The 24,334-nt window shown below is 45.6% G+C and overlaps 1 protein-coding gene across 3 annotated transcripts in view; it reads right to left on the bottom strand.

The window, feature by feature from the left end:
- The window catches only part of LRRC25 (leucine rich repeat containing 25), an 86,743-nt gene extending 64,373 nt beyond the window's left edge, over nucleotides 1–22,370 (bottom strand). For 2 of the 3 annotated variants that reach the window (XM_044284874.1, XM_044284892.1), the window contains exon 1: nucleotides 22,242–22,370. The gene's annotated coding sequence lies outside the window, so the exon portion shown is untranslated. Of the gene's footprint in view, nucleotides 1–2,755; nucleotides 2,828–10,151; nucleotides 10,168–22,241 lie in introns of those variants that run through there. The other variant, XM_044284883.1, reaches the window with a different exon arrangement.
- Nucleotides 22,371–24,334: the final 1,964 nt, after the last annotated feature.

Here is a 24,334-nt window from a genome sequence, read left to right as displayed (position 1 = left end):
GCGTTGTGGAGAAGTCAGGTGGATACACAGCTGATAGTCCTACTGAATAGACTGTTAGAATTTGTAATATGGAAAGAAAGCAGCTAAGTAAAGAAAAACAAGTGGCCATCATTACTTTAAGAAATGAAGGTCAGTCAGTCCGAAAAAAATTGGGAAAACTTTGAAAGTGTCCCTAAGTGCAGTCACAAAAACCATCAAGCGCTACAAAGAAACTGCCTCACATGCGGACCGCCCCAGGAAGATCAAGAGTCACCTCTGCTGTGGAGTATAAGTTCATCCGAGTCACCAGCCTCAGAAATCGCAGGTTAACAGCAGCTCAGATTAGAGACCAGGTCAATGCCACACAGAGTTCTAGCAGCAGACACATCTCTAGAACAACTGTTAAGAGGAGACTGTGTGAATCAGGCCTTCATGGTAGAATATCTGCTAGGAAACCACTGCTAAGGACAGGCAACAAGCAGAAGAGACTTGTTTGGGCTAAAGAACTCAAGGAATGGACATTAGACCAGTGGAAATCTGTGCTTTGGTCTGATGAGTCCAAATTTGAGATCTTTGGTTTCAACCACCGTGTCTTTGTGCGACGCAGAAAAGGTGAACGGATGGACTCTACATGCCTGGTTCCCACCGTGAAGCAGGGAGGAGGTGTGATGGTGTGGGGGTGCTTTGCTGGTGACACTGTTGGGGATTTATTCAAAATTGAAGGCATACTGAACCAGCATGGCTACCACAGCATCCTATTCCATCCGGTTTGCTTTTAGTTGGACCATCATTTATTTTTCAACAGGACAATGACCCCAAACACACCTCCAGGCTGTGTAAGGGCTATTTGACCATGAAGGAGAGTGATGGGGTGCTGCGCCAGAGGACCTGGCCTCCACAGTCACCGGACCTGAACCCAATCGAGATGGTTTGGGGTGAGCTGGACCGCAGAGTGAAGGCAAAAGGGCCAACAAGTGCTAAGCATCTCTGGGAACTCCTTCAAGACTGTTGGAAGACCATTTCAGATGACTACCTCTTGAAGCTCATCAACAGAATGCCAAGAGTGTGCAAAGCAGTAATCAAAGCAAAAGGTGGCTACTTTGAAGAACCTAGAATATGACATATTTTCAGTTGTTTCATACTTTTTTGATAAGTATATAATTCCACATGTGTTAATTCATAGTTTTGCTGCCTTCAGTGTGAATCTACAATTTTCATAGTCATGAAAATAAAGAAAACTCTTTGAATGAGAGGGTGTGTCCAAACTTTTGGTCTGTACTGTATAATATATACATTATTGAATATAAATGTTTATAGAAACGCTTGTTGCAAATAATTGGCCTGTGTAAAAAAAAGGGGCTGGCAATCACCTGGTGAATGAGCAAACGCTCGTTTATCAGATGACTGTCATTCTGTCCAACACCAAAAATCACCGTTCCTGTGCAGAAGATCGTCCTGTTTAAACAGCACTCGGCTGTGCAGGAATAATACATTTCTATATGGACAACCAATTCCAGTATTGATTGGCTGTCCCCTGTCACGTTCCGAAGGACAGGCAGACCCCAAGAGCGTCTCACAAACATGACGAGACAGATAAAAGACCAAGAAACCTACTGAATACTTTATTACACATGTAATAAACGAACATGACAGTAACCACTGGACAAGCAGGCAAGGGTACTGTGGCAAAAGCACCACTGGTCCAAGTGCACTGGTTTGGCTTGGGGCCAAATCCAGAGGGTGGACATTAAGTGAGCCCCGTTCTTCACAGAGCCCCTGGTGGTGGGGATGAACTTAGCCGAGGGCTCACCAGGTTGCACATCCAGGATGGTCCCGGTACACTTGGCCACTCACCTGCAGAGACAGATGCTGGTGCACACACCAGTGGTCCAAACAAACACAAGACTAGAAGGAACCCAGGAACAAGAACAGGAACCCAACCAGAACACAGAACACAGTTCAGAAAATACAGAATGGGAACCAGATAAGACACAGAACCAGACAAGTAGATGCCTGTTCTCAATGCAGAGTTAGTCCATGGGCGAACAGACAGAACTGACAGATAACTAGACCCTATGAAGAAGCTGTTACATAGCAGTCCTAGTCAGAGCTGCACACATGGACTAAAATGTCCTCCCTCTGGAAAACCAAAATGACCACGCTACAAGACAAGGCAGGCAAAGAACATGCTACACCCTCTTACCGAAGGTAAAACATATACAGGACAGGATCAGAAGCAGTTAAGCACTGCCAGGCTGACATGAACAAGGATACAGGCAAGACATGGTAAAACAGAGCAGACAGACATGAAAGCAAGAAAAAATCAATACTTTACCAGGCGACACCACTGATGGCAAAACCCCCTGGGCCAGCAGCAAAGGTGCTGCACCTAGCAAGGCTCAAAGACACAAACACAGGAAAAAGTGCACAAACAGAGGACCACAGCCCCAAGCAACCAGCATACACAGGAATCAGCCTGCAGCCAGTACACGAGAGAGAAGGCAGCCAGCCTACATGACCACAACTGTCACAGTGAACCGCACTGTGACATCCCCATACAGAAGAAACAATTCATGAATGTAAATACTGCCTTCCTCTCCGCTGATTATTATGCAGTTATCGGAAACATTTGGTTTCTTCTAAATAATCTGCAGAACCATCTGTACATGTAAATGAACTGTCAGTTTGTACAACTCTTCAAGACAAAGTTTGTGCGCAGTTTGCTAGCTATTTTACCTTGTTAGAGGTCTCCCTACATAACTAATACAATACATACCTTCTTTCAGTTCCTTTTGTAATTAATCGTATTTCGATTACACATCTGATTTTCTATCCATGGTTTCAAAGTCTGTTTAAAAATATTACAATAAAAACAATAATCAAGCAACTATAGGACTGTGATTTAACAAACTGCATGTCATTTGTACCATCATACAACAATGGTAGTGCTAATTGCATCAGGCAAAAAAAAAAAGAAAAAAAATCTAAAAAATCTATTTAGTTTGATGGTTTTTGGGTATGATTTTTAGCAACATTGATTTTTTTGTCATTTTTTTAAGATAATAATTTACAATGCATTATTAAATGCAAAAAATATTTCTTGCTTTCTGTGGAATGATGTTATATGGCACTTGTGCTCTAAAATAGTTTCTCACTGTGTGTTAAATGGGTTCTCCAGGTTCAGATATGAGCTTTTATTTTATTTTATTCTTTTACTATATATATATATATATATATATATATATATATATATATTAATTAGAGGAGCAACGGAGCATTTGCAAGCCTGTGTTTGTCTTGAGCCAATGACGTACCTGTCTTCACATCACTATGCTAGGCAGAGACTTCTACCTAGCAGTGAACCTTGTGACATCACCAGCACAAATGGGTAGTCTATAGCACTGCGCTAGGCTGTTTTGGAGGAAGGAAGTCTCCGACTAGCATAGTGATGTGAAGCTCAGTGCATCACCAACTCAAACACACACAGGCTAGCGCAGTGCAATGCAGCATGACCAAGGGGAGCATCGAAGCAAGGAAATGCTCCAGGAGTGCCGCGGCCTTCTCACTGTTTAACGCAGGCCCATAACTAGTATCAATGGCCTGGGCGCGGCTACGCGACATTCACTGCAATGGAGCTTAGCCGCGCCCAGGCCATCGATACTAGTTATGAATGATGTCAATGGGCCTGAGGGAAACAGAGAGGAGGCAGCGGCACTCCTGGAGCACTGCTGCCTTCTCAAACAGTTGATCTATCCAGAGAATAGATCATCAGTAAAAAAAGAACTCCAAAAGCTCTTTAAATACTATGTGTAAACCCAGCTTAAGGGTAAATGCACACATTGAGGATTTATGTGCGGACAATCAGCACTGAAATCCGCAGATGTTCACAGGGATATACATGCGGTCAATCCGTATCACTTGGTGCACATTTACGTGCGGTTTGATGCAGATTTTAATCTCCCAGTTGAAGTGAATGGAGAAAATCCGGTCAGGGAAAAAAATAAAAAATTTGACATGCTGGGGATTTTAAAAGCCGCACCGTAGGTCAAAATCTGCACGGAAAAAAATCGTCATAGTGTGCATGAGAATTTCAAATATTTTACGCATGCAAATTGGCACAGAAAATCCTCACGCAAACCTGATAGTGTGCATTTACAATTAGGGTGTTGCACATCACATCAATGCTGCTTCACAACTACAACAAAAATCAAAAAACCTTAAGGGATATTTACTGCCATTTTACACACAGGTCTTAAAGGGCTTCACGCGAGTATGCTAGGTAGAGACTTCCACCTAGAAATGAGCCCGGTGATATTACTGGCACAAATAGGCGGTCTACAGTACTGCCCTAGTGTCATGGAACCATGAACCAGACGTACAACAAGAGATAAGTGGAAAATAAGAAGGTTTTATTGAAGAGCAAGCCGTAAGCAAAGTCCGAACGGATGGCTAAACCGAAGCAGGGTCTTGCGGAGACAGAGGTCAGGAACCAGAAGGGTAGTCAGACGAAGCCAGGAACAGGAACCAACGGGGTAGTCAGACGAAGCCGGAATCAGAAACCAACAAGGTAGTCAGACGAAGCCGGAATCAGGAACCAACGGGGTAGTCAGACGAGGCCAGGATCAGGAACCAGAAGCAGCAGCAGTCTTGGAAGCATGTGAACACAGGAGGACCAAGCAAGGAACTGAAGCCACAGACCTCCTATATATATGAGCTGGGCATCCAGCTCCTCCCAGTGGGAAGGAGAAGCCGCAGGGTGGGAGGCTACAAGAAAACCCAGAAACCAAGATGGCCGCCAGCACATGTCAAACGAAGGGAACAGCAAGGAGGTAAGACCATGACAGTACCTCCCCCTCAAGGGCCCCTCCTCCGCGGAGTAAGGAACGGTTTCTGAGGGAAGCGTGCGTGGAAGGCTCGGAGCAAGACAGGAGCATGGACATCTGCGGAGGGAACCCAGGAATGCTCCTCTGGACCATAACCACGCCAATGGACCAAAAACTGCACCCGGCCGCGGACCAGGCGTGAGTCCAGGATATTGCTCACCTCATACTCCTCACGATTGCCCACTTGGACCGGACGAGGCCGAGGAATCGAGGAAGTGAAACGATTACACACCAGTGGCTTCAACAGGGAGACATGAAACACGTTGGAGATCCGCATGCCAGGAGGAAGCGCAAGGGCATAGGCTACCGGGTTTACCCTGCGAAGCACTCAGAAGGGACCAACAAAGCGAGGCGCCAGCTTGGGAGTGGGCACTCGAAGGTTGAGGTTGCGGGTGGACAACCATACGCGGTCTCCGACCTGGTAGGAAGGAGCGGGCGCTCGTCTGCGATCAGCCTGGAGTTTCTGGCGCTGCGCAGAGACCTCAAGGGACCTCTGGATCTGTACCCAAGAAGCACGTAGGACGGAAAGGTGATCCTCCACAGCCGGAATATCCTGGGGAGAGAATACCTCCGGTAACACGGCAGGTTGGAACCCATAATTGGCCATGAAGGGAGACGTCCCAGAGGAAGAGTTCACCGCCGTGTTCCTGGCAAACTCAGCCCAAGGCAGGAGGTCAACCCGATTGTCTTGGTGATCGGAGACATAGCAACGAAGGAATTGCTCCAAGGCCTGATTGGATCGTTCTGCGGCCCCATTGGACTGAGGGTGGTAGGCCGAGGAGAAAGAGAGATGAATCCCCAACTGGGAGCAAAAGGCGCGCCAGAACCTGGACACAAACTGACTCCCCCGATCCGACACAATCTCCTTGGGCAAACCGTGCAACCGGAAGACCTCCCTGGCAAAAATCGAGGCCAACTCTTGTGCAGAGGGTAACTTCTTGAGAGGAACACAGTGGCACATTTTGGAAAACCGATCCACAATCATGAGAATGACCGTATGGCCTCGGGATGCAGGGAGGTCCACAATGAAATCCATCCCCAGGTGTGACCATGGACGCTCCCCGGTGGCTATGGGTTGCAAAAGGCCCAACGGAAGGTGCCGAGGGGACTTACTCTGGGCACAAACGGAGCATGCCGCTACATATGCGGTGATGTCGGAACGTAGAGAAGGCCACCAGAACAGACGTGAAACCGCCCAGGACAGCTGATTCTTTCCAGGGTGCCCCGCGGCCTTGGAGTTATGGTAGGTTCGCAACAACCGAGTGCGCAACTCCTCAGGCACAAAACATCTGCCGTTGGGTCTCCCAGAGGGAGCACCAGATTGAGCCGCCAAAATCTGCTCACCCAGAGGAGAAGTCAGGCTGGTGCGAATAGCGGCCAGGATCTGATTCGGGGGTATGACCGTAGTCGGAATCGACTCCTCCCCGGACAGCTCGGAGTACTGCCGTGATAAGGCATCCGCTCTGATGTTCTTGGAGCCGGGTAGGTAGGAGACCACGTAATTAAAACGTGACAAGAACAGAGCCCATCTGGCCTGACGTGGTGTCAATCTCTTGGCCTCAGAGAGGTAGGTCAGATTCTTGTGGTCCGTCAGGATGAGAACCGGAACCACCGAGCCCTCGAGCAAGTGCCTCCATTCTTTAAGGGCCTGCACGATGGCCAATAACTCCCTGTCACCAATCTGATAGTTGCACTCCGCGGAAGACAGTTTCCGGGAGTAAAACCCACAAGGAAGCAGAGGACCCTCTGGTGTTCTACGCTGAGACAGGAGGGCGCCTACTCCCGTCTCAGACGCGTCCACCTCGAGGACAAAAGGCAACCCAGGGTTGGGATGCGACAGAATCGGAGCCGACACAAAGGCGGACTTTAGAGCCTCAAAAGCTCGGATGGCCTCGAGCGGCCAGACCTGAGGATTACTGCCCTTCCTGGTCAGATCCGTGAGAGGCTTGGCTAGCATGGAAAAGTCCCTGATGAACTTCCGATAATAATTGGCGAAGCCCAAAAAGCGCTGCAGGGCACGAAGCCCACTGGGCTGGGGCCACTGTAAGACAGCCGAAACCTTCTCAGGATCCATGGAGAACCCCTCAGCGGAAATGATGTAACCTAAGATGGTTACCTGGGATCGGTGAAATTCGCATTTCTCAAGCTTACCGAACAGCTTGTTCTCTCGTAAGCGTTGCAACACTCGTCTGACATCCAGAATGTGGGCCTCCATGGATGCAGAATATACCAAGATGTCATCCAAATAGACCACCACACACTGCTGCAACAGGTCACGGAAAACATCGTTGATGAATTCCTGGAAGACTGCGGGCGCATTGCACAACCCAAAGGGCATAACCAAGGATTCATAATGACCGGTCCTGGTGTTAAACGCGGTCTTCCACTCATCGCCCGCCTTGATCCTTACCAGGTTATATGCCGCCCTCCGGTCGAGTTTGGTAAAGACCGTGGCCCCTTTGAGGCGATCGAACAGCTCGGAAATCAAGGGTATCGGGTAAGCGTTCTTGATCGTGATGCGATTGAGACCCCTGTAATCGATGCAAGGCCTCAACTCGCCGCCCTTCTTTTTCACAAAGAAAAATCCAGCCCCTGCCGGGGACGAGGATTTGCGAATGTGTCCGCGTGAAAGCGCCTCCCTCACGTACTCCTCCATGGCCTCATTCTCCGCTACCGACAGTGGATAGACTTTGCCACGAGGAGGAACGGCACCGGATTGTAACTCTATGGCACAATCGTATGGGCGGTGCGGAGGTAGGGCAACCGCGCGCACCTTATCGAATACATCCCGGTACTCTTCGTATTCAGGAGGCAACAGAGAGTCCGAGGAAGTACACAGCAACTTGACAGGCCCATGGATGCAACTAGCCCCACACTGCGGTGACCACGAGAGGATCTCGACCGATCTCCAATCGAAAGTCGGATTATGCTTCTGGAGCCAGGGGTACCCCAAGACCACCGAGTAGTGTGGAGACGAAATAACCTGGAGACAGACCGACTCTCTGTGAACGGCACCAATGGCTATCCCCACTGGAAGGGTCTCATGAGTCACGTGTGGCGGCAGAAGGGGTCTGCCGTCTATCGCCTCAAGAGCCAGTGGGGAACCTCGAGGCTGCAGAGGAATGGAATTGGCGGCAACGAACACTCTATCAATGAACAAACCACCAGCACCAGAGTCCACCAACGCCTGGGTCGTCACCGAGCCCCCGACCCAGGAGAGGACAACCGTGATCAGTGGTTTGTCAACACGGGAAACCGGGGACGAGGAGACTCCACCCAAGATCTGCCCCCGACAGGACCTCAGGTGCGAGCGTTCTCCCGGACGGTTCGGACATGCCAACCGAAAATGCCCACCGAGACCACAGTACATGCATCGGCCCTCGCGTCTCCGGAGTACCCTCTCCCCCTCGGACAGGCGAGCAAACCCCCGCTGCATGGGTTCACCCCCAGACAAGTCATCCCCAGGAGGCGTGGGAGGAGAGGGAGGCACGGGTGGGACAGCAAACGTAGGCGCCAATCTGTTAGGAGACCTCCGCAGGCTCTCCTTAAAGGAAGGTCTCTCCCTGAGTCTGGTGTCAATCAAAATCAGGAAAGAAATAAGAGACTCGAGCTCCACTGGTAGGTCCTTAGCTGCAACCTCATCCTTCAAGGCATCCGAGAGACCATGAGAGAAAGCAGCGACCAGAGCCTCATTATTCCAGCCCACCTCTGCTGCCAGGGTACGAAACTCAATGGCGTATTCAGCTACGGATCGTGAACCCTGTCTGATTGACATAAGGAGCTTCGCAGCAGAGGCAGCACGAGCCGGCACATTGAATACCTTCCGAAGAGAAGCAACAAAACCGGAAAACTCGGCAACCACCGGATTGTTGTTCTCCCATAAAGGGCTGGCCCAGGCCAAGGCCTTGTCCGAGAGCAGCGAGATCAAGAAGCCCACCCTTGATCTCTCAGTAGGAAAGGCATGTGGCAGCAACTCGAAGTAAATGCCCACCTGGTTAAGGAAACCTCGGCACTGAGTTGGCTCTCCCCCAAAGCGCTGTGGAAGGGGGGCAGAACCGGTCATACCCTGAAACACCACAGGCGCAGCAACAGGTGTCAGGGTAGACTCTGGCGCAACAACCGGAGCGGCAGTAGGAGCGGGCCCAGGAGCGACAACCGACCCATCGGCAACGGAAGCTAAATGAGCCGTGCGTTCAAGCAGGGTTTGCAACGCCACAGCGAACCGACCCAACAGGTGATCCTGCTGATCAAGTCTGGCAACCAGCGTAGGTAGCGAGGGTGGCCCTGTACCGTCAGAATTCAAGGCTTGGTCCTAATGTCATGGAACCATGAACCAGACGTACAACAAGAGATAAGTGGAAAATAAGAAGGTTTTATTGAAGAGCAAGCCGTAAGCAAAGTCCGAACGGATGGCTAAACCGAAGCAGGGTCTTGCGGAGACAGAGGTCAGGAACCAGAAGGGTAGTCAGACGAAGCCAGGAACAGGAACCAACGGGGTAGTCAGACGAAGCCGGAATCAGGAACCAACGGGGTAGTCAGACGAAGCCGGAATCAGGAACCAACGGGGTAGTCAGACGAGGCCAGGATCAGGAACCAGAAGCAGCAGCAGTCTTGGAAGCATGTGAACACAGGAGGACCAAGCAAGGAACTGAAGCCACAGACCTCCTATATATATGAGCTGGGCATCCAGCTCCTCCCAGTGGGAAGGAGAAGCCGCAGGGTGGGAGGCTACAAGAAAACCCAGAAACCAAGATGGCCGCCAGCACATGTCAAACGAAGGGAACAGCAAGGAGGTAAGACCATGACACCTAGGTTCTAAAGTAGCGCTTTAGATCGCCCATTTGTGACAGTGACATCACTGGGCTCACTGCTAGTATATTCACCGGTAGTAAAGAAAAGTCTGTATTCTGTGCTATGCAGTGCAGAGCAAGGGGGAGCTCTGATGCTCCACTTATACAGGCTATATGAGTAAAAAAGGGGCTCAGAGCTGAACTCTGACAACTTTATTACGTTGCAAAAAGTGATAGAGGGACTTTGGTTGAAAAGAGGGACAATATATAGGCATGCTGTAACTCCTAACTGGTAAAAAAAAAAAAAAAAAAGTGACTTATATGATGCCTAAAATGCCTATTATTGTAACTGCACAACAAATTAGAGGATGCTATACAGTAAAAACAGCATGACTACCGGACAAATAGTGATTCTTGCTAATATGCAACTGCATACATACTTGAAAGAGGTGAATCAATGTATAAGCCATGTAAGATAGCAGAGAGAGAGCATACTTACAGTAAGATAAGTTGGTTTGCAGATCTGTGAAGAAGAAGTGAATCTGGCAAGTCTCCTGCAGCATCAGCTACTCCAGAACACTCCCACACTTCCTCCTGCTTGTATTTGCTGGGGGAGCTGAACCATGCCTAACCACAGTGCACTAGTGAGACCTCTAGTGGTCATTTCTTTGCAGCTTATGTTTGGGTGGATGCCGACAAATAATTTCAATAAAGTAATTTACAGATCTGATAATTAGAACCCTTCTAAGAAATAAGAATACATTATTGTATTGTACAGTGACTCTTTCAAGACAAGAGAAAACAAAATAGCCTTCAGTCACCTGGAAATAGATGAAGATACAGTAAATTAGTGCCCCCCTTACTATAGTGCTGCCCATGTACTCTTTCATAAAAGAGAAAAGGACTACTTACAGTACTCTTTATCATCTATTTTATATATTTTTTTTAAACAAGCCCTTTTTTCCTCTTGCCCATTATTGGGTTTTAAACCCTAGGACACTGCATGCGAGTCAGACAACCCACCATTAAGCTTACAGGTCTACCCATTGTTAGGTAGTGATTTCTCTAGCTACGTGATTCAGAAGACAAATACACAGTAAACCTAAAAGTCTCTTGGGCTCAATAAAATGTTAATTTTTGTTAAAGACTGAGAGGGGTTTTGAAGCCAAGAACACTGCATGTGAGGCAACTGTCTAAATGACGGTGTAGCTGGCCAGCTAGGACCTGTCCTAGGTTGCTAGTATAGCCTTATATGTGTATACAGCTAAACCTGCTAATAACCTTAATACAGTTCCTATGTTAATGTGTTCAAGACAAAAGCAGAGTTTACTGTGACATCATGTTTTGTATGTCATATAACTGATATATTTTGTGTTCACAGAAGCAGAAAAAGATAATATGCCTTTAAGATTCATTTTGTAATGTAAGGTAAGCTCAGTGACACAGCAGAAACAACAGAAAGTCTAGTGTTAATCTGTTGTTGCTGGGCAGAAGTCTAGACCAATCAAAGCCAGCTTCTCACATAGCAAGAGTTTTCACCAATCACAGCAAGCCTCACATACAGCCTGTCTGGGAATTCCCCTAGCAGGAGCTGCTAGAATCATTATTCACCAGAGACAGGAGCTGAAGAGACATTCACTCCACTGAGAGTAATGTAAAAACATAGCTCTCAGTGGAGTAAAAATATGACAGTTATATAACTGGAGTAAAAATATGACAGTTATATAATGTTCCTGTTGTTAGTATTGTGATTAGAACTGTACATTGAATCAGTTATACAGTCAGGTCCATAAATCTTGGGACATCGACAATTCTAACATTTCTGGCTCTATACACCACCACAATGGATTTGAAATTAAATAAACAAGATGTGTTTTAACTGCAGACTATCAACTTTAATTTGAGGTTATTTACATCCAAATCAGGTAAACTGTGTAGGAATTACAACAGTTTGCATATGTGCCTCCCACTTGCTAAGGAACCAAAAGTAATGAGACAGAATAATAATCATAAATCAAACTTTCACTTTCTAATACTTGGTTGCAAATCCTTTGCAGTCAATTACAGCCTGAAGTCTGGAACACATAGACATCACCAGACGCTGGGTTTCATCCCTGGTGATGCTCTGCCAGGCCTCTACTGCAACTGTCTTCAGTTCCTGCTTGTTCTTGGGGCATTTTCCCTTTAGTTTTGTCTTCAGCAAGTGAAATGTATTCTCAATCAGATTCAGGTCAGGTGATTGACTTGGCCATTGCATAACATTCCACTTCTTTCCCTTAAAAAAAAACTCTTTGGTTACTTTTGCAGTATGCTTTGGATCATTGTCCATCTGCACTTTGAAGCGCCATCCGATGAGTTCTGAAGCATTTGGCAGAATATGAGCAGATAATGTTGCCTGAAACACTTTTTTTGCTTTTGTCAGCAGTCACATCATCAATAAATACAAGATAACCAGTTCCATTGGCAGCCATATATGCCCACGCCATGACACTACCACCATCATGCTTCACTGATGAGGTGGTATGCTTAGGATCATGAGCAGTTCCTTTCCTTCTCCATACTCTTCTCTTCCCTTCCCATCACTCTGGTACAAGTTGATCTTAGTCTCATCTGTCCATAGGATGTTGTTCCAGAACTGTGAAGGCTTTTTTAGATGTCGTTTGGCAAACTCTAATCTGGCCTTCCTGTTTTTTAGGCTTACCAATGGTTTATATCTTGTGTTGAACCATCTGTATTCACTCTGGTAAAGTCTTCTCTTGACTTTTGACTTTGACACACATACACCTACAGTACAGACCAAAAGTTTGGACACACCTTCTCATTCAAAGAGTTTTCTTTATTTTCATGACTATAAAAATTGTAGATTCACACTGAAGGCATCAAAACTATAAATTAACACATGTGGAATTATATACTTATCAAAAAAGTATGAAACAACTGAAAATATGTCATATTCTAGGTTCTTCAAAGTAGCCACCTTTTGCTTTGATTACTGCTTTGCACACTCTTGGCATTCTCTTGATGAGCTTCAAGAGGTAGTCACCTGAAATGGTTTTCACTTCACAGGTGTGCCCTGTCAGGTTTAATAAGTGGGATTTTTTGCCTTATAAATGGGGTTGGGACCATCAGTTGCGTTGTGGAGAAGTCAGGTGGATACACAGCTGATAGTCCTACTGAATAGACTGTTAGAATTTGTATTATGGCAAGAAAAAATCAGCTAAGTAAAGAAAAACGAGTGGCCATCATTACTTTAAGAAATGAAGGTCAGTCAGTCTGAAAAATTGGGAAAACTTTGAAAATGTCCCCAAATGCAGTCACAAAAACCATCAAGCGCTACAAAGAAACTGCCTCACATGCGGACCGCCCCAGGAAAGGAAGACCAAGAGTCACCTCTGCTGTGGAGGATAAGATCATCCGAGTCACCAGCCTCAGAAATCGCAGGTTAACAGCAGCTCAGATTAGAGACCAAGTCAATGCCACACAGAGTTCTAGCAACAGACACATCTCTAGAACAACTGTTAAGAGGAGACTGTGTGAATCAGGCCTTCATGGTAGAATATCTGCTAGGAAACCACTGCTAAGGACAGGCAACAAGCAGAAGAGACTTGTTTGGGCTAAAGAAAACAAGGAATGGACATTAGACCAGTGGAAATCTGTACTTTGGTCTGATGAGTCAAAATTTGAGATCTTTGGTTCCAACCACTGTGTCTTTGTGCGACGCAGAAAAGGTGAACGGATGGACTCTACATGCCTGGTTCCAACCGTGAAGCATGGAGGAGGTGTGGTTGTGTGGGGGTGCTTTGCTGGTGACACTGTTGGGGATTTATTCAAAATTGAAGGCATACTGAACCAGCATGGCTACCACAGCATCTTGCAGCGGCATGCTATTCCATCCGGTTTGCGTTTAGTTGGACCATCATTTATTTTTCAACAGGACAATGACCCCAAACACACCTCCAGGCTGTGTAAGGGCTATTTGACCATGAAGGAGAGTGATGGGGTGCTGCGCCAGATGACCTGGCCTCCACAGTCACCGGACCTGAACCCAAACGAGATGGTTTGGGGTGAGCTGGACCGCAGAGTGAAGGCAAAAGGGCCAACAAGTGCTAAGCATCTCTGGGAACTCCTTCAAGACTGTTGGAAGACCATTTCAGATGACTACCTCTTGAAGCTCATCAAGAGAATGCCAAGAGTGTGCAAAGCAGTAATCAAAGCAAAAGGTGGCTACTTTGAAGAACCTAGAATATGACATATTTTCAGTTGTTTTATACTTTTTTGATAAGTATATAATACCACATGTGTTAATTCATAGTTTTAATGCCTTCAGTGTGAATCTACAATTTTCATAGTCATGAAAATAAAGAAAACTCTTTGAATGAGAAGATGTGTCCAAACTTTTGGTCTGTACTGTACCTCCTGGAGAGTGTTCTTGATCTAGCCAATTGTTTTGAAGGGTGTTTTCTTCACAAGGGAAAGAATTCTCGGGTCATCCACAAAAGTTGTTTTCCTTGGTCTTCCGAGTCTTTTGTTGTTGCTGAGCTCACTGATGCGTTCATTCTTTTTAAGAATGTTCCAAACAGTTATTTTGGTCACGCCTAATGTTTTTGCTATCTCTCTGATGGGTTTGATTTTTTTTTTTCCAGCCTAATGATGGTTTGCTTCACTGATAGTGACAGCTCTTTGGATCTCATCTTGAGAGTTGACAGAAACAGATTCCAAATGCAAATGGCACACTTGAAATTAACTCTGGACTTTATCTGCTCGTTGTAATTGGGAAAATGAGGGAATAACTCACACCTGGCCATGGAACAGCTGATAAGCCAATTGTCCCATTACTTTTGGTTCCTTAACAAGTGGGAGGCACATATGCAAACAGTTGTAATTTCTACACCGTTCACCTGATTTGAATGTAAATACCCTCAAATTAAAGCTGACAGTCTGCAGTTAAATCACATCTTGTTTGTTTTATTCCAAATCCATTGTAGTGGTGTATACAGCCAAAAAAGTTACAATTGTGTTGATGTCCCAATATTTATGGACCTGACTGTATGTGTGTTTATTTACAGTTCCACCAATTGTGAACTACATATAGCATACAAATCAAATTGCAAATGCAAATTGCAAGCATACAAACTGTGAACTGCTCATACCAGATCATAAGCAATTGCATACTGCAAACCAAGTTGAGCAAGCAGAACTATTAGTTAGACCTCAGACATTCCTCTCAGAGAGATCATAAAGTGCTTAAATAACTTAAAGTGAGAGTACAGATACTCAAGAGAGAAATATATCCACCATTTTATGTTGAATGACAAGATTACACAGTTGAACCACCATCTTATGCATACTGCTATTTTGTGATATCTTTTCAAAACATGTTTTGTATATGTACTATCTGCTGCGGAGGCGGCAGTGTTATATATGAAGAAAAGTTGAACTTAATAAAGAAGTTATTTGAAGCATTTGGTGTACTCTTTAAACTTACTGTTTTCATAGAACGGCACTAGAGGAATTACAGAGTAATAGACAGTCTGGTTAGACTAAAAGTCAGATATTAAAATTCTTCTAATGCCACAGCACAAAAGGCACTTCATAGTGCTGCGCCTGCCACACACGGAGCTATAGGTTCAGACAGCAACCTGAAGGATTTTCTTCATCTTTGTGATTAAGCATATTAATAGTACAATGAACCTAAAAGTCTTTGAAATGCTGATGCTGACTAGTGAGAGGAGTCAGACATCAAGGTCACACATCACTTGAATTTGTTTCTTATGCAATGTCTAAAAACATTAACTTGTCGTTTTAAGGTTTGAACCTGAACCCAAAAAATCCAGAGTACAAACCAGTAATCTATGCACTCATATAATACTATGATATGTCAGCTTATAGCATTTCATACACAGAGCTATATAGACTTTCATTGGTTGTGTGATATAGCATACAACTACACAGTATATCTATAACTCTTGCCCACTTTGACACTGACCTATGAAGACAATAATTCAAACTCAGATGTCAGAGTCCAATATCAAAGTCAGGGTCTGGTGTCACAGTGGCAGGCATTATTCTGATACTTGACTATGATATCTGACCATGTCTTAAAATGAACACTGTACAAGCGGATCCGGTCACCGCCACAGCCAATAATTGGATATACAGTCAAACTGTATATTGTCTGCAAGGAAGTCCATAAGAGTATCACAGGTCCGGCAACATCCCCCCCCCTTCCCCTTCCCCTTCATTCTTGAACAAGCCAGTTAAGCATGAGCAAGACTTGTGCTTAGCTTAGATTTGAAATTACAAAGCTTTATCCAAAACCAAAGGAAAAAGTTACCACAAACTTGCACATTGGAAACTAGTTTCCAGTCTAGCTATATATGTTCAACTTGCTTAACTTTTCATAATAACTAGGGATGAGCGAATTTCTCAAAAATTTGATTTGGCTGGGTTGGCGATTTTTCCGCACAAATTCACTTTGATCCAAATTTATTTGCGGCGAATCGCATAAAAAAAATAGCTATTTCTGGGCTGCAGAGAGCCTTTATATGGATGTAGAACACTGTACCTTGCAGTAACACGCAAAGGGAGTGTGCTGGGTTAGTGAAATAATACTGTTAGTGAGGATGACATGCAGATGACAGGCGTCGCTATTAGAATCACTGCACGCTTCACTTTTTTTGGGCAGTCAGGAGGCCAAAATTGACCAAAAATCTCAAGTATTAACTCTTACAGGTCCGTGTTAGCGTCAGGAATGCTACAGAGTGGCAAAATGACAGAGTCTGGAGGTGGCGGCAGCATGAGGAGGCCATAGAATGGCACAATGACACAGTGTGAAGTTCGCAGCAGTATGAGAAGGCCATAGAGTGGCACAATGACAGAGTCTGGAGTCGGTGACAGCATCAGGAGGCAACTGAGTGGCTCAATGACAGAGATTCGGGAGGTGGCAGCAGCATGAGGAGGCCACAGAGTGGCACAATGACATAGTCTGGATAAAACACTGAGGGCACAGATTGTTGAGAAAGATGCAGATGGAAAGTTATCTGTAGAGCTGTATGACAGTAACCTGCAGAATAATGCAGCCCTCAAAAGCAAGTTGGGTTTATCAGTTCCAAAACCTAAATTAGATCGTGGGGCGGGTAATCCGTCCAAGACCTTCAGGCAGCAGCAGCATGATGATAAAAATTAGTGGCAAGGTGACATAGTGTGGAGATGGCAGCATGAGGAGGCCACATAGTGGCAGGGTGACATAGTGTTGAGATGGCAGCAACAGCATCAGCATGAAACAACAGAGTGGCACAGTGACATAGCATGGAGATGGCAGCAACAACATGATACCACAGAGTGGCAAAGTGACATAGTGTGGACATGGCAGAAACAGCAGCAGCATGATACCACAGAGTGGCAAGGTGACATAGTGTGGAGATGGCAGCAACAGCAGCAGCATGATACTACAATGTGGCAAGGTGACAGTGTGGAGATGGCATCAACAGCAGCAGCATGATACCACAGAGTGGCATGGTGACTTGGTGTGGAGATGGATGATCTAATCTGCTGGATCAAGCATCGGTGGGTGGAAATCCTTGTCGACCCATGCCTGATTCATCTTGACAAAAGTAAGTCTCTCCACATTTTGAGTGGACAGGCGAGTTCTTCTTGGGGTAACAATGGCCTCTGCCGCACTAAACACCTGCTCTGATGCCACACTACTGGCCAGTCATTATAGCTTTTCCAGGGCAACTTCTGCCAGTTGCGGTCACAAATCCAGTTTGGCTGCCCAGTAGTCCAGGGGATCTTCAATGTGGGGTTGCAGGGTGCTGTTCAAGTATGCCACTACCTGCTGGTTCAGGTCCTGCTCCAGGTCTACCTGCTGCTGGTGAGTAGTTTCTTCACTATGCGGGAGAAGAAAGCTGCTCATCATGGACTCTAGAATCAGACGGCTGCTGATGCAGCTGCTACTGTTCCTGCCACCGCACCCCTCCCCAGCAGCCATGGCAGTTGACTGTGAGCACAGAGGGCCCCCTCGGTTAGACCTGCAAGGGGATGGTCGATGGTGCAGATAGGCAGAGGCCAACTGACTACATAGGATGTCTCTGTAGTACTTCAGTTTGTCCTACCTCTCAGTGGGTCTAAAAAAGGCCCCCATTTTGAAATGGTAGTGAGGGTCCAACATGGGGGAGAGCAAGAAGTTGTCCCTCTTCTGAATGGTGACAATTTTGCTGTCGCTACACAAACAAGTGAGCATGCAGCAGGCCATTTGTGCAAGTGACTCTGAGGGATTCCCTGCATCCATCTCCACTGCATACTGCCACAGTGTGTCTGGGTCCTCTTCCTCATCGCCCTCTTGCTCCTCCGGCTGCTCCTGCTCCTCCTCTCCTGTCACCGCAGTAGAAAAATCACTCAATTGGCTACATATTGCCTGTGCTGCAATGTCCTCCTCCCCCTCCTCCTCTTCTTTCAGTTCAGCCCCCACAGGGCTCAAGTGGTTGTGAGATCTAGGCGCGACCTGATCTCTAGTCCCCTGACAAGCCATATTCACCAGTCAATGACGGACCCTTGCGCCTTCCAACAGTATATATTCTTCTTGTATTACTGAAATACAGCCTTATACTCTTTCACCAGAAATTACTGCAACAGTGCAGTGGGTATATATTTTTCTTGTATTACTGAAATAAGGCCACTATACGCTTCCACCAGGAATAACTGCAACATTGCAGTGGGTATATATTTCTCATTTTTTTACTGAAATACTGCCCTATTTGCTTTCAACAGAAATAACTGCACCAGTGCAGTGGGTATATATTTTTCTTGTATTACTGAAATACTCTTTCACCAGAAATGCAGTGCACTGGCCCATAAGACGCACCTAGGTTTTTGGGGAGGAAAATAAGAAAAAAAATTTTTTAACCAAAAGGTGTGCTTTTGGTGGGTTTGGAACAAATGGTCATCTGTGGATGGCACTATTACTGGGGATCTGTGGATGACGCACTGTTACAGGGGGGATCTGTGGCTGGCACTGTTACAGGGGGGATCTGTGGCTGGCACTGCTACAGGGGGGGATCTGTGGCTGGCACTGCTACGGGGGGATCTGTGGCTGGCACTGCTACAGGGGGATCTGTGGCTGGCACTGCTACAGGGGGGGAATCTGTGGCTGGCACTGCTACAGGGGGGAATCTGTGGCTGGCACTGCTACAGGGGGGAATCTGTGGCTGGCACAGCTACAGGGGGGATCTGTGGCTGACACTGTTACAGGGGGGATCGGTGGCTGGCACTGTTACGGGGGGATCTGTGGCTGGCACTGCTACAGGGGGGATCTGTGGCTGGCACTGCTACGGGGGGATCTGTGGCTGGCACTGCTACAGGGGGGATCTGTGGCTGGCACTGTTATATATGTGCCATCCATAGACCCCCCCAGGCCATAACAGTGCCATCCACAGACCCCCCCAGGCCATAACAGTGCCATCCACAGACCCCCCCAGGCCATACTAGTGCCATCCACAGACACCCCAGGCCATAACAGTGCCATCCACAGACCCCCACCCCTTAACGGTGCCATCCACAGATGTTCCCCATAAAACTGTCAATCAACAAATCCCTCCCCCCCGCCGCTCCAGTGCTGCAGTATACAAATATAAAATGTCTCATTCAGTGATTAAACATGCCCCCTCACTCCTAATATTACCGTACATCCTAACTTCAGCTTCATTCATAAAGTAGGCGGCGCAGGCACGTGACATTAGGGAGTTACGCTGCCGCCCCCCCGGCCTGCCTGCATTCTACAGAAGCTGTTAGGATGTACAGTAATATTAGGAGTGGGGGGGCATGTTTAATCACTTTTAATTGAATAAGACATTTTATATTTGTATAGTGCAGCACTGGAGCGGCGGGGTATAGTACAGTGACTGCACCGCCGCACTTGCCGGGCCCCAGCTCCTCCTCCCAGTCCCTCCCCGATCTCGCATACATCGCAGCCTGCGATGTAAAACTGTCAGCATTCGCCCCATAAGACGCAGGGGCATTTTCCCCCCATTTGGAGGGGGGGGATGCGTCTTATGGGGCGAAAAATACGGTATATATTTTCCTTGTATTACTGAAATAAGGCCACTATACGCTTTCACCTGAAATAACTGCAACAGTGCAGTGGGCATATATATCTCTTTTTTTATGAAATACTGCCCTATACGCTTGCACCCACAGTGCAGTGGGTATATATTTTTCCTTTTTTTAACTGAAATACGTCCCTATACACTTTCAACAGTAATTACTGCAACAGTGCAGTGGGTAAATATTTTTCCTTTTTTTAACTGAAATACGTCCCTATACACTTTCAACAGTAATTACTGCAACAGTGCAGTGGGTATATATTTTTCTTGTATTACTGAAATAAGGCAACTATATGCCTTCTCCAGAAATAACTGCAGAAGTGACTTAAGAAAATATATTTCTTGTTGGATTGAAATAGGCCACTATACACTTTCACCAGAAATAACTGCAACAGTGCAGTGGGTATGTATTTTTCTTTGTTTACTGAAATACATCCCTATATGCTTTCAACAAAAATAACTGCCAAAGTGACCTGAAAATTTATTTTTCGTGTTGGACTGAAATAGGCCACTATACGCTTTCACCAGCAGTGCGTATATATTTTTATTTTTTTATAAAATAAGCCCCTATACTCTTTCACCAGAAATGAATGCAACAGCTCATGGGCCCTGGTGCAAGAGTACTACTTGGGCCCCCGTCCCTCAGTGCTTGTTGGAAAGGGGCAGGGGAGCACATATCCTTCCTGCTGCCAGGGGCAAACATTAAAAGGGCACCCCCTCATGCCAAATTCTAAACCTAACCCCTTCCCTCCAGCCAGAGGTGTAAGCTGGCCAGCATACACTTTCTATAATGCCAGTGTCTTATGTGGCACAAGGGTCTTTGGGCCCCCTCAGGCTCCTGGGCCCGGTAGCGACTGCTACCTCTGCACCCCCTATAGCTACGCCCCTGATCTGCACGTGTCTCTCCCTGACTGTGAAATGATTCCTCTCACTGTCTTTTCCCTGCACTTGTAAATCGCTGTTTTTTGCAATGAGGAAATTCCAATGACTCTCCCTACTAGCATCTGCACACGTCTCTCCCTGACTGTGAAATGATTCCTCTCACTATCCTTTCACTGCACTAGTAAATCGCTTCTTTCCTTTTTTTTTTTTTTTTTTTTTACAATTAATTTTTCTTTCAATCTCCCTAGCGCCTGCTTACAGGTCTGTCCCTGACCAATTTACGATGGTGAATGAATGCATGACATTATGGGTCGTCTCACCTTCCCAGAGTTCCTTGACCCATGTCCTCACATGGGTAGCCGCCATTTTAGCCGCCCGCCATTGTAGGAAATAATGTGATTCGTTAGCACGAAGCATGAGGAAATTCGCATTCATTCAGAATCTAATTCTTCCTGAAATTCTGAACGAATTCAGCTTTGATTCGCTCATCTCTAATAATAGTCATTTTGATGAGGGTTGCACAAACTTTTGCATATATATAGACTGCTAGTGGTGCTTGGTCACTGATCACACAATCAAAGTGATGCACCCTTTATTTTGGGTTCTGCATACCCCTCTAAGAGCACATTGTTTAGCATGGCCAGTGTATAGGAGGGCTTTATCTTATTGGAACACTATGCCTCCTGAGTCAAAAAAGAAATTAGGACTAGCTTCTCTATGTCCTGGACTAACTGAACACTGGTCAGTGATTCCTCTGTGAATACCATATGGGAATCGCGATGGTAGCTAAGGGCACCAAACACCGTGACACCTGTTGTTGGTTCTGGTTGCCTCCACAGTATGTATCATGGCAGTAGGCTCTCTTTAGCCCTCCTACGAACTCTGAGGCAGCCATCAATGGCAAACAGTAGGGTTCAGAGACAAAAGCAGGTTTTGCCTTAGTATTGATGATGGTCACATCAGAGTTCGCGGGAGGTATTATTTGGGTCTTGTATAGTGGTATTATTTAGTAAGTGCATGACAGCATTATTCAGCAACATTGTAAATATAAGCATTAAGTCAAATTATTTTGGGGCAGAGCTGATGTATTTATGGCTACAGGTTTCATAATAAAGCAATATTTTCTGATGCAGTGATATATGTAAGCACATTATGTCCTAAAAGTCAGCATTGTTTTTAGGTGGTGGTTGGGGAGTGGAGAAAAACATATAACCTGGGCCTAGTACCCTGATCATCTGGATCTTAACAGTGTCCCTGGCCAGAAAAATGTGTAACTCAAGTTCAGTGGACTAGTTTTATCCATAAACTAAAATGCAGTTCAAAGGGGCTCGGAAATGTGCCTATAAGATCACAACCTCTACCAGTCAGGCACAGAGTTCACTAACAGTCACAAGGTAATGTCAAGTATTGGCATCCTTAAGCAGCTAAACTAGTTAAATAGGAGAAATATTCAACAAGCTGTAAATAATAGTACAAAATCCTTGACATTTTTCATTACAATTACAAACGGAATTTTGTCAAAAACAATATTTTAGTTAATGGACAAAACATAAACTGCAGCTCTTCTGCACAGTCAACTATGCAACAATATATTTACTGTCACTAACCTCTTAAATTGTATCTATAGTTCTCTGCAACTGCTTTCTGTTAGTTTCAGTTTTATAGGCACAGCATATGAAGTCCACACTGGTCCACTACATCCAAGAGTGACAATGTACTGTAGAGTGAGTTTTCACTAATTACAAACTAGACTGCAAAAAAAGGAAACAGAAACATTGGTATTTCAACATTAACTTCTTCTTTTCTTACAGGATATGACAGATCCCAGCAATGTAACTTAGTATTCACCTTTTAAAACAACATCTCACTGTTTTATAGGCTCCACATAAATGTAAAGTCCACAAGTGGCTTAGCAGCTCTGACCATGGTCTACAAGTCTAAACCACACACGCATATTACATTTTAAAAGGAGTTTTCATTCACCGATCCTGACATTATCATATAACTAAGCTGGCTGTGTAGGGCATTGAAGTCATGTTATAGTGCTTACTATGTTTACTATGCGCTTCTCCGTTCGCCTGCTTTGCCCCCCTAATTGGTTTCCCGCCTGGTATGTCAATTCATACCATTGGTACAGCGAGGAGGAGAAGTCCCTGTTTCTCAATGGCTGTCTCCTGCTCCCTGGTTGTGAGCTGTCCAATCGCAGCGGAGAGCATTACAGCCAGGGAGACAAAAAGGCTAACCTTCTCAATTTGTAGGGACTCACTTGGTAGGGATGAGGAGTCTTTCATCCAGCGCACAATTAATCCCCATTTCTACATAGAATCTATAGTTTCTACATCGAAGGCTTAGTGTGGGATATCCACTTGCAAAATAAAAGGATATAAAACATGAAGAAATAATAAATCCAACTAAAAGACAGGTGTCTGTGAATATATACATGATTATGATGTTAAGGAATTATTAGTGGCATACAAATAAAGGAAAATAATGCCAGTCAAGCAACACTAGGTAAACTTCCTATATATAAGTAAAAGCCAAGATATTCTGTACATAAGAAACATAGGATATTGCATATAAACATTTATAGGGCATCTCTTTGTACCTATAAAATTGGCTGACCTATTAGTTGTGCATTGGGCAGCTCTAGGCATCTGTGTTGGTTTCATGTTCATACGTGCTCTCTAGGAGCAACTGACTGGGGCATTGCCGTTATATCTAGAGGCAAGGCAACTGCAGAGTTAGCAGATCCTCTAGGTGTAATGACAACCCCCCCCCCCCCCCCCCTCCCCGTTGCTCCTATAAGTTCATTTGCATATATAAAAACATCACTTTCTCGGCAATGCATTGAAATATTTACATGGGACCAACACAGATGCCTTCAGCTTTCCAGCACACATGCAGGCAATGTTGTCCAACCATCGTTGCCATGCTTATAAATAAAGAAACTTATTTTTTGTTCTACCAGCCTGCCAATTACACAAGGTGACAGATTGGTTTGTTTTAGGGATCCACGTGTCTAAAAGGAGTGGACACTTGCCTTTCCAATTGAAGGGGATTCGAAATTTGGATACCAGCCCATCACAGATTTTGATAGAGGTAGAGCATAAAGTTATCAATTTAGGGCAGAACCCCTATATATGGTATACTCTGCCTGCACCTCCAACAAGCATTGTAAGGGAGATGTGAAACCCTTACAGAAAGGCCTAATGCATACGACCGTTGTGTGTTTTGTGGTCTTCAAATTGCGGATCCGCAAAACACGGATAGTGTCCATGTGCGTGATATAACTGCCTATTTTTGTCCGCAAAAAAAGACAAGAATAGGACAGGTTATATTTGTTTTGCGGACTACGGAACGAAGCAACGGCAGCATGAGGCACTGCAGGCAAGAAGCATGCCTTACCCTGTGTGAATAACCAGCCAGCTATTCAGGCTGTCAGGCCTTCCAGGAAGGAGAATGAGAAGACTGGCTGGTCAAAGAAGCTGGAAGAATGGCAGCTGGCATGGGCCGCCGCAATAATATTTCAGGAAAGCTTACATTGTACATGGGAATACATTAAGCATGGGAAGAATACTATAGAGGTTTTTAGTCAGAAAAAATCCTATTAATTGCATTGGGCTCTGTAGCTCAATGTTTAGGGTCTCAGCCTTCAACAAAGAAGGTCCTGGGTTCCTGACCTGGCAGTGACAATTAAATA

This window comes from Bufo gargarizans, chromosome 1 (genome assembly GCF_014858855.1).
Source record: "Bufo gargarizans isolate SCDJY-AF-19 chromosome 1, ASM1485885v1, whole genome shotgun sequence".
Lineage (NCBI taxonomy): Eukaryota > Metazoa > Chordata > Amphibia > Anura > Bufonidae > Bufo > Bufo gargarizans.
The sequence above is the reverse complement of the archived record's forward strand: the minus strand, read 5'-3'. Positions and strand labels throughout refer to the sequence as shown.